The sequence below is a fragment of the Castor canadensis genome, chromosome 2 (assembly GCF_047511655.1).
Source record: "Castor canadensis chromosome 2, mCasCan1.hap1v2, whole genome shotgun sequence".
Taxonomy (NCBI): Eukaryota; Metazoa; Chordata; class Mammalia; order Rodentia; family Castoridae; genus Castor; species Castor canadensis.
Genome location: NC_133387.1, coordinates 186851942 through 186863569, shown reverse-complemented (window position 1 = coordinate 186863569; position 11628 = coordinate 186851942). Strand labels below are relative to the sequence as shown.

Sequence of the window (11628 nt, the reverse complement as noted above, 5' to 3'; positions counted from 1 at the left end):
AGGATTTCTGAGGTACACCAAGAATTCTGCAAAAAATTTTTTCAGTTGATTGTGTCTCTCTGTGTAGAGCTATGGAATTAGATAGTGTGATATGTTATTACTTTATAATGATTAAGAAAACTGTACTGATATGTACTGTGTGACACTGTGAACATTTAGAAGCAACTCAGTAGGGTCATGTAATTTATTTTGATTTTCCCACTCCCTAAGCGATCACAGGAAAGATATGGGGGGAGAGGAAGGGAGGGAAGAAGAGAGAGAGAAGGAGGGAGGGAGGAAGGGAAGGAGAGAGAGGGAGAGAGAGAGAGCGAGTGAGAGAGAAAGAGAATGAATTAGAACGGCAGATTACTCTATAGTTCTACTTACTTACCTCTTAGAGAAAACTCCCTGCCTGGGTAGTTGGAAAAGGACCTGTGAGTTGTTAAGTTGCCCTTGCCTGTGATCACTTTTGTTTTCATCAAATTGTAGACACTGTCACCTGGTTTATTATTGGCTTGGGCGTTGACATGAAGAAGCAATAAAAATTGTATGAGGACAAAGTTTTAGGTGGATAGTTAGATAGGAAGAGTAAGATACCATGTTTTATTGCACAGCACCGAAGCTGTAGTTAATAATAATGGATAGATCAAATAGCAGAAGAGTATTCTAGATGTTTTTACCCTCCAAAATGATAAATAGAATTATTTGATCTTTCCACAATACATACACATATTAAAAGATCACATTGTACCCCATAAATTTAGACAATTATTTGTCATTTAAAAATAAAGCTTTCAAGGGAAGAATAATCCAATTAGATGGTGTCATAATTCCATAGGTTCTGCTTATTTGATGTTTCTCAGAAATTATGTAAGATTTCTGTTTTCTTCCCCATGTGTTAAGAAATCTGGAAAATAGAAATTGTACTTCCAAGATGTGTAACATATCTTTACACTCCTGTTATTAAAAAAATTCCCAGTGGCTCTCCTCTAGAAAGTAGGCAAACTTTCCTTTGAAAACCTGGAGAAAGTGAGCTTCCAAGAGGGGGATGTACTCCTGTGAACACCATGTAGAGAATGAGATAGTATTTTCAGCTTACACAGTAAACAGAGAAAGCTTATTTTCTCTGTGGAGTAGGGAAAGGGGGCATGGCTCATTTTATTATTCTCTTCTTCCCCCACTATACTCTGGAATTTTTCCCTTCTCTTCAATCTTTTCTTTTCCATTTCCTCCTTTCTTTTTTTCCCTCCCTGACTTCTTCCTCTCTCAACTATGAACCCATAGCAATTGTAATAAAATTCCTACTCCTTCCATTGCTTACAAAGCCGTACAGCATCTTCCTCCCTAACTTCTTCTCCCTGTCTATCACTGTTATCGATAGTACTACAACACATCCTCCCTCCCTGTTCTGCTTCTGTTCTTTACAAAAACCAAATTGGACCAGGCCTCATGGGCTTTCCGCATGGCCTTCTTTTTCTAGGATCTCTCTTTCTGCATATCTCACATGGCTGTCTCCTTCTGTCATTTGGTCCCACTTGAAATACTTCTTCAACTAACTGGCCACCTCCATCACCACCACATGGTACTCTATCACATTTCCTGTCATGTGCTCCCTTTTCTTATAGTACTTTATGATGAATTATTCTACAGTATTTTATCTTTTTTGGTTTTTGTTGATTGTATTTTTCCTTTATTAGTAGGTGAGGTCTTTGATATCAGACATTTTGGGTGTCTTCTTGACTGCTGTATTTTCAAAGACTAGAACAATGCCTGGGATTTAATAAATATTTTTGGCCATCTGAGTATATACTAGGCACTGAACTATGAACTGTGGTTTACTGATAATAAATAGAAACCTTCTTATTCCCTGTCCAAAAGAACCTGCATAAAGAGATTTAAGATATCTTATTATAATTGCTTTCTCCCAGATGCATCAAGAGCAGGTGAGGGCCTTGTTGTATGTGATGCACAGTGATGAGTACAAAATTCAGGAAGAATTTTGTATCAAATTATGTTATAATAATTACATTGCCATTTTCAACTGATATTTTCATAATCACTCCTTTTTGTTTAGGCTTGGGAGAGGTCTTTTAGAATGTAAGTGAGAGTGATTCAAATGTTAACTTTTAAGTGTAGTTTATAGGAATCAATGTTGTTGGTTATCTCCATAATGTTTTCAAACTTGTGGTGAGGTGTGGAACTTCTTTTCAAATGAAAATTCTACCCAGAAGTATAACATACATCATGTTAGAGTAGCTGAAACTCTGACTAAGGAGTCATAGTGGATCCTGTACTCTGCCCACTTCTGAATTCTTTGCCTAAAATCGTGTCCAAAAGATAACCAGGGAGCCCACAGCTGCACACAGCAAAGTTCAAGATCACAGATGTTAGATCAATGCTCTCATATGGGAAACTGAGACCCAGGGAGCTGACCTGATTTTTCCAGTGTCCTAAATGACCAACCAGAGGGCTCTAGCCTAACTCCTTGAAATGACCAACCAGAGGATTCTACCCCAACTCCCAACTATGCCCTTAACTTGTTTATTGTATATTCATGGGTGATGAATGCTAGAGAATAGTATTGGAGCACAGTGAGAGTTCCTAAAGGAAGAGAAGTCTGAGAAACTTTTAGGCTCCTGGGACCTTGCTGATAAGTCTGGTGCACCTCCATGACTGTGGGAGAATCACGTCATAGCACTTCTCTTCTTGTTTGGAAATCATCTTGAGTCTGTCTTTAGTGGTAGAAAAAGGAAATGAAGCTGCTTTCTCCAAATACTTATTTTACAATTACTTTATTGCCCTGAATCTGCACATATTATAGAAAAGACCTTTACCCATAGGGGCAAGGTCTATGGGAAAAGGTCTTTTCTCTAATAACATCCCATTGGTGAAGAGCAGCATGGCTCTGATCAGGAAGGGTAGGAACATGCCAGATCTCCTCTGAGCTTCAGATTTAAGGGGAAGCCCAGTTTAGAAATACACTGTTTGGCTGAACTCATGAATCCATATCAGGCACAGTGCAGATGCTCTTCTCAGGGTAGCTAGGAGTTCAGAGTCAAATAAGTCACTTGTCATGTTTGGAGACACTCAGTAGATCTGTTTGCTCAAATGAATGATTTTCAGAGATATGTGTTACCTAGCAAATATAGTTTAATAATACATTAATTTGATTTCCAACTACATGTTGAGGTGGGTGTACATCATTTGTGCCATATGCAATTGTTATATCCCAGGCATCAATGACACCCACGTGGAGATCCTGGAAAATGTCCTTGATGATGAGATATTGAATGTAACCATGAAAGTCACTGAATCTTTCTGCATCATTGTGCATCTCCCTGATGTTTTCTGTCTTGATGATAACCATAGTGTCTGGGCTTCTCAGAAGAAGACGCTGAACAGCTTTGTAGACACTGAGGGCCCTTCGGATAAAAACATCAATGGGAAAGGGTTTGAAATGCTGGCCCAGAGAAATAACAATGACAGTATTCTTCTCCCCTCCAGTTCTGTCAATTACCTGGGCCATGTTCTCCATCTCTTTGACAGAATAGTGTATAGATGTAATCAAGGGTAGCCATGTTTTTGCCACTGGATGTTAATATTCTTATCCAAGTCCCCAGCAAGCAGGTATTGCAGTTTCTAGATTCATGCAGATCCACTGACTTAAGTGCTGATGACAAGTGAAGGGAAAACAAAATTACAAAGATACACTATTCATAGGAGAAAGGATTTGTTGTTTAGAATTAAACTAATCACATCTGATTTCTTATATGTTTAATTGAGAGCATAGTTTTAAAAATTACTTGCCAATTAAAACGTTTATACAGGAGAGATCAAGATGGCAGATTGCTGATAGACACCAGAACTCCAAGCTGTCTGAAGCTTGAAAGATAATCTTATCTTCATGTCAGCTAGGTTAGGTGGTCTGACTAGTTTGCTAAATCAGAGGCTGCCAATATATAGGCAGACTATATCTACAATGATCAACATCTATATAGGCTTTTAAAACACAAAACTGCCCTGGGTGTGCAGGTTTTGCCAGCAACATGCTGGTATGTGTGGGTTTTTTTTCCCCTGCACCAGATTAGCCCCCAGTACATGAAAAACCATGTAAAGTGCTAAAAATCAACACACATGGCTGTAAGCCCTGTAAGTGCCTGGGGATTCCAAGACTGCAGAGAAAGGGAAGAACTGCTGCCTGCCAATCATGGTCGCACCCTGCCACAAACTGACCTAAGTACCTCTCATACCAGAGAGTTGCCTAAAATCCCTACAATCCATTTAGGTAAGCTTGTTGCTTTTAGTTAAGGGGAATATTGCATATTCCAGCTCATCTTATGGGCATATGATTTCACTCTTTGAGGAAAAAGTTTTGTCTTTATGAATAGAGTGTAATCTCCCACCCTGACTTGTGTGGAAGGGGCACTATGGGTCATGGCTCCACCCATACTTCTTTTACAAAGAAAACAGTGTGGATGCAGGGTAGCCACACCTGAGCTCAGTCATTTGGAAGTAACTCATTTGACCACCTCTGAGAAGCTGAAACTGCTCTCCCAGAGAAGAGCTTTTGGCCAAACAACCTGAGCTAAAGTTCCTAGACTTGTCTAGTGGTAGAGGTTGTCCATTGCTCTTTGCTATGTGCTTTGTGCAACCACCTCAGAGAAGCCTCAAGCCAAGGAAGCTGAATGTCACTGTCCACCACCCCAAGATGAACCTGTCACTAAACAGCCTGAGTGTGGAGCCCCCTAAACATGGCTAGTAGGGAGGGGCACCACTGATTGCCACTCAGCCCAGAAGACCTATCCCAAGGAAGGACAAGGATCCAGAGAAAGTCCCTGTGTAAAGGGACACAGACTTGTACAACAGGGGAGGACAGCAACTATAGGGGTCATGTATGAACTCCAGACAAAAACCTGAGGGCAAGAATTGTAAGGGAGCATCCATTGTACTCAGTGAACACAGAGGAATTTCACTGTTCTCACAATAAGGAGGAAATTTGGACTTTAACAAAATTATTTCATTTTTTTCCTTACATTCTGTTGAAGTTTTGTCTATCCTTCTTGTTAAGTCGACGCAGATGGAAAGGTCAAATTGGAGCCAAATAGTAATGCAAACAGGCTTAAAGCAAGCTTTATTGAGAGTGCGCTCTTGGGCGAGGTTCACCATCCCAAAGAGTAGGGCCGGAGAAGTCGCGCCAGAGAAATGGCAGCCCAATTTTTTTATAGCGTGGCGAAGTCAAGAGCTTAAGGTATTATGGGGCATTGGGATAGGTCGAGGTTTGGTGGGGAGGAGCTCAAGGTAATATGGATCTGTAGGATAGGTCAGGACCCATTGCCTGCCAGCAGGAGTTGCCATATACTCAATAAAAGCTCTGATTAAACTAGGAATAGAAGGAATGTATCTTAACCTAATAAAGAATGTATATGACAAACCTATATCCAATGCCATACTAAATGGGGAAGAAATTGAAACCATTTCCTCTAAAGTCAGAAAGAGACAACTATGTCCACTCTCTCTACTCTTCATCAACACAGTTTTGGAATTCCTAGCCAAGGCAATAAAACAAAAGAAGAAATGACAGGAATTCAAATAGGAAGGAAAGAAGTCAAATCATCACTATTTGCAGTTGACATGATCTTGTACCTTTATCACTGCAAAAATTTCACCAAAAAACTCCTAGACATCATAAACACCTTTAGTAAACTATAGAATACAAAATGAATATACAAAGATCAGCAACTTTTCTATATACCAACAATGAAGAGACTGAGAAATGATTTAGGAAAATAATTCCATTTATAATACCCTCAAAAAATAAAATATCTAGGAATAAACTTAACAAAGGAAGTGAAAGACTTCTACAATGAAAACTATAAAACATTGAAGAAAGAAATTGAAGAAGACATCAGAAGATGAAAAGATCTATGCTCATGGATCAGAAGAATTAATATTGTGAAAATAGTTACATTACCCAAGCAGTCTATATGTTCAATGCAATCCCCATCAAAATTCCAATGATATTCCTAACAGAGACTGAAAAAAACCAAACCTAGAGTTCCTATGGAAACACAAAAGACCTCCAATAGGTAATACTGAGCAAAAAGAAAAATGCTGGTGGTATCACAATTCCAGACTTCAAATTATACTACAGAGTCATAGCAATAAAAACAGCATGGTACTAGCACAGAAATAGACACAAAGACTAAAGAAACAGAATAGAAGACCCAGATAGAAATCCATGCAGCTACAGACAACTGATTTTTGACAAAGTTACCCAAACATATGATGGAGAAAAGACAGCCTCTTCAAGAAATGGTGCTAGGAAAACTGGATATCTGTATGTGGAAGACTGAAACTAGAATCATGTTTTTCATCTTATACAAATATCAATTCAAAGTGGATCAAAGACCTTAATGTAAGACCTAAAACTTTGAAACTAGTGCAGGAAAGAGTAGAGAAATCACTGGAACATATAGGCATAGGAGCTAACTTCACAAATAAAACTCTAATGGCTCAGCAACTAAGAGAAAGGATTGACAAATGGAACTTCATGGAACTAAAAAGCTTCTGCACAGCAAAGGAAATGGTGACTAGACTCAATTTTCTCCTCAGAATGGTAGAAAGTTTTTGCTAGCTATCCATCTGACAAGAGATTAATAACCAGAATTTACAGAGAGCTCAAAGAAAATCTAATCCCAAAGAATGAATGACTCAATGAAGAAATGGGTAAATGAACTGAACAGAGGTGCTTTTTCAAAGGAAGAAGTTCAAATGGCCAAAAAAACTCATGAAGAAATGTTCAACATCCCTGGCCATAAAAAAATGCAAATCAAAACCACATTGCGTTTCCACCTCAGGCTGGGTGGCAGTGGCTACAGTTTGTGACAGTATTTGCACTAAAAATTCCCCCAGTTCTCATGAAAATTGTCTACCTGATCTTGACACTTCTGAAAACAAACATAGCATGCACACTATTGGATAAAGTCCTTCTATTTTTCTCATGCTAATTAACTCCTATCAGAATATGAAGGCCAGCTGTATCATAGCTATAACTGCTGAAGAAAACACACAGTCAATGATTATTAGTGTTTTGTACCATGTATTGTCTTATAATTAAAGGGATATGTTTGAAGTCTGAACCAGTGAGAATGTAAAATATTGATGCTATAAGATGGTTGTAGGAAAATGGCAGTACTGTTTTCTTCATTTGCTTCCAACTAACTCAGTTGTCTTTTCCAAAACAATTTCACATTTACTAGAGGCCAAAATTTAACACTCTCCTTCAGCTGGGAATTCTTTGGAGCACAGACCCTATAAGATTGCCCTTTTTATTAAGGATAAACTTTCTTTCTAAATTGTAGTTTACCAAAGTGGACTTTATTAAGAAGTCCAGGATAGAGTCACACCACCTTTATTGTTGTCAATGATGAGCCATGGCTCAAGGACATAGAGGGGCAAGTAGTGATGGTTTTCTGGGTGGGATTGCTAAGATCTGCTAGTGGATATATGGTAGGTGCTTGATTTAGTACAAATAGCCATTAATTAGGGTTCTCATTCTAGCCCCAACTGTGACATTGACAAATGATAATAATTGTAATTGCTATTGATTTTGGGGGCACTTTGTATCTGTCATTGTGCCTTGCAATTTATAAAATACTCTCTATCAATTACCTCATTTCATTTTCAAAAAACACCAGGTACTATGATTATTTCTGGTTGATAGATGAAGGAAACAATGCAGAGAAAATAGATAACATGCTTTTACCAAAGAGAACTTAGTTTGTGACAGATAATATTCTAAATGCCTCATAGATATTACCTCATTTTACCAAGTAGGTATTACTTTCACTTTCAGTTGACCATGAGGACACTGAGGCATAAAATGATAATGGAACTTTTTCAAGGTCACCCAGATACTATGTGATGACAGGTTTTGAACCCAGGATAGCTACACCTAGTATTCATCCCCTAAGTCATTGTGCCAATGCAGAAGGGGACAGTTTAACATTTTGAATAATCTTTGTCTCCATCAATAACCTAAGCATGCTTCATGAATTTGATGTGTCAATTCACCAGGGATAGGTAGTAATATATACAGTAATATACACTTTCTCCATTGCCTCCCTTCTACAAAGATAATGTGTTTTTAAAAAGTGGAGATAATGTCTTATGAAAATTATTGATGCATTGTGATTTAAAAAGATAATGAAGAAGAGGCATTCCCCATCATTCTTTCTCCCCCTGAAATGAGAATGAAGTTCATAGGAAGGATGTGAATAATGGCTTCTACTCAGGCATACTTTTGATACTGGCTTTGAAGAATCCCATCCACTGGTGGATAGTGGAATCTCCCAGCAGATATGAGTTTTCCTGGAAGGCAGTGTTCTTCGATCGAATTTACCGCACCAGTATCCTTCCTTTTTATCTCCTCCTCCCATGGATTCCCACTGATAGTCCACCACATATAGATATGCCTCTTTATCAACATTATTTTTATCACTATCAGATGTTTTTTAAAGATCATTTAGAATCAAGTAATTAATGAGAAATCAGTAAATATAAATGTGGAGGTTCTATTTTGAAAACAAATGGTTGGAAAAGTGATAAAGATAAAGAGGGAATTATAGCAGTGAGCTGACTCCTAGATGACAAGATGGAAACATCTAGACCGTGATTATTTGGGAACTGGTGATGTGGAAGATGGTGATGAGCGTGGTGTGGAGAGGGTGGGAGGAGAGATGAAGTACTGTGTAAAGATTGGGAATGAGTTTTAATGTTTCAATATTATTGCGCATGATGAGCAGGTAACCTATTACACGATAAGTAGATTAGTGATGAGAGATATGTTCCTAAGGCAGGTAAGTGATATCCTAGTGATTCAAACATTCACTCACGGATGGACCTGGTGCCTTGGCCAGCCTCAGTGAAATAGATGAGCAGGAAGCTGACAGGACTGAGTCAGAGAGAAGTCCAGCAGGAAGAGGAGATACTTTAATTAGTTAATAGTAAATATCACCCGATAAGCAGAAGCACTCACCGCTGCATTTGGAAACACTAATCATTTTGAATTTTGCCATAATCTCCACACCCACATTAGACCTTAAAGAGAAAAATGTAGAAATTAATCTGTAGGTGGCTGCAAACCATGAAGGACTCAAAGGCACAATTATGCATTGCTTCTGTTATTTCCTAGTGATAAGCCTATTACCCTGTCTATGATTTAAGGCCACTTAGTGAATTTCCATTACTTTGCCTCTCATTTCATAGGGTATCGATAACCAGAAGTTATGCAAGTCAATTTATTGAGATGCATATAAAACTTAGTAGAGCACACACACATATTTAACTTTTAATCTGCCTATACTTTTTAGTTCATTAATGAGGATTAAATATCCAAAACTTTGGGTACTACTGGGGAGTGAGAACTGATCCCAAATAAATTTTTAGATCCTTTCCCAAATAGGTCTTCTTAAGAATTTTCATTTGAGATGACATATAGGCAAAAGCATTATATTTTCCAATATAGAATCCAGAAATAATCACTTACCTTTCAAAGAGGCTCCTTTCCTGTTTGGTAAGATAAGAAACTTTCTTGTTCTTGGACTGCATGTGGGTGAGTGCAGCACAGGGAACATGTGGAGGTCTCACGCAGTAGAAAGCTTCTTGATCTTGACCATCAAGATACTGGCACAGCTCAGCAGTTGAATTTAAAGCCAGGCCACACTCACTGTAGACCTGGGAGGCACCACTGGAAAACTGGCCTGTGAAGATCACCTTGTCATAGCCTTGGTTCTTTGCCCTCCAAAGAGCAGACACCCCTTCACTGGGGTGGATGAGTAGGACAGAAAGTGAGACCTGGCCCTCCTAGAACAGAGTGAAGCTGACAAGGTAGGTGCCATTGTTGAAGTCTGTCACCTTTCCTGAAGCACCTGCGTTCAGGGCTGGGGAGGACATCCTGGCCCTCAGGAAGTCCCTGCCATATTCCTTCCTGTGTCCCAGGTGGTCCCTCACCTTCAACAGGATGTTCAGCTGATCCTCTCAGTATGTATTTTGAGGGTTGAGGATGGTGGCTGTGCTGTGTTTGGCGCTTGTGGTGGTGTTCACATGGGTAAAGGGTCTGGGTGGGATCAGCTTGTTTAGTTTCTCCAGGATCTCTCTGGCTCTCAGCTGAGACTCTGTTGGTAAATTGACCAGTGTCCTTGGTGTTTCAGGGCATGAAGGTTTTGTGGAAGTGTTCATATGATGGAAGGAAATGGATATGTTCAGAGCAGACCAAAGCTGTAATGACAAGAAATGTGTCATTGTATGAAATGTCCCTGTTCTCAGTCATTTTTACTTATGATGGGTATGAGTATTTATTTTCATGCAATCATCTGTGTCATTTAACCTGTGACAGTTTTGAATAAAGTGTAGACATTTATGTTTTTCCTCAATATTTTAGAGATGGCCTGAATTTTTATGAATATATTCAACCTAAAAAACAAAGCTTTTATACATGGGTTTTATGTTGAGGAAGGAGAATTTGCTTTTCCTTTTCATATATACCTTTTTCTCAATAAGTAACTTTTCGTAGTTGTACCTGTAAGTCTCTTTCACCTTGTCCAATAGTCTATTCCTTCCCACTGTCTTCCCTGCATTAGACTAGAACAATTCTTTGGATTTAATAAATATTTTTGACTATCTGAGCGTACACTAGGTTCTAAACTATGAACTGTGGTTCACTAACAATAAATAAGAGCTGTATTATTCCCTATACAAAAGAACCTGGATAAAGAGTTTTAAGATGTCTTATTCTTATTGTAATTGTTTTCTCCCAGATGTGTCAAGTGCAGGTGAGGACTCTGTGGTATGTGAGACACAGTGATGAGTACACATTCAGGAAGAATATCGTGCCAAATTTTTTTATGATAATTGCATTGCCCCATTCAACTGATATTTTCATAACCACTCCTCTTTGGTCAGGTTTGGGGGAGGTCCATTAGAATGCAAATGAGAGTGATTAAAATGTTAACCTACAAGTGTAGATTATAGGAGCGTTTTAGGTTACCTCCAAAATGGTTTTCAAACTTGTGATAACTTAGGGACCTTCTTTTTAAACAAAAATGCTACCCATAGTGCAATACACATCATGTTAGAGTAGCTGACAGCCTGGCTAAGGGGTCAGAGTGGAACCTGAACTCTGCCCACCATGCACCTCTCCTGAATTTTTGCTATAAAATAGTGTCCAAAGGATGACCTGGGGGAACCCATGAATACACAGCAAAGTTCAAGATGATAGATGTTAGATGAATGCCTCATATGGGAAACTGAAGTCCGGGGAGCTGACCTGATTTTTCCAGTGTCTTAAAATTACTAAGGAAAGAGCTCTAGCCCAACTGCATGAATTGTAGCACACTATGTCTTTAAGTCAATCATTGTATATTCATGTGTGATGAATACTGGAGAATCGTATTGGAGCACAGTAGGAAGAGAAGACTCAAATGCTTTTAGGCTCCTGGGGCACCTCCATGACTGTGGGAGATTCACCTCATAGCATTTCTCTTCTTGTTTGGAAATCATCTTGAGTCTGTCATTAGTGGTAGAAAAAGGAAATGAGACTGCTTTCTCCAAATATTTATTTTACAATTACTTTATTGCCCTGAATCTGCA

The 11628-nt window shown here is 38.8% G+C and overlaps 1 pseudogene; it reads right to left on the bottom strand.

Moving 5' to 3' along the window:
- Positions 1-2853: 2853 nt before the first annotated feature.
- LOC109678938 (NXPE family member 4-like) lies at positions 2854-10281 on the bottom strand (annotated as a pseudogene).
- Positions 10282-11628: the final 1347 nt, after the last annotated feature.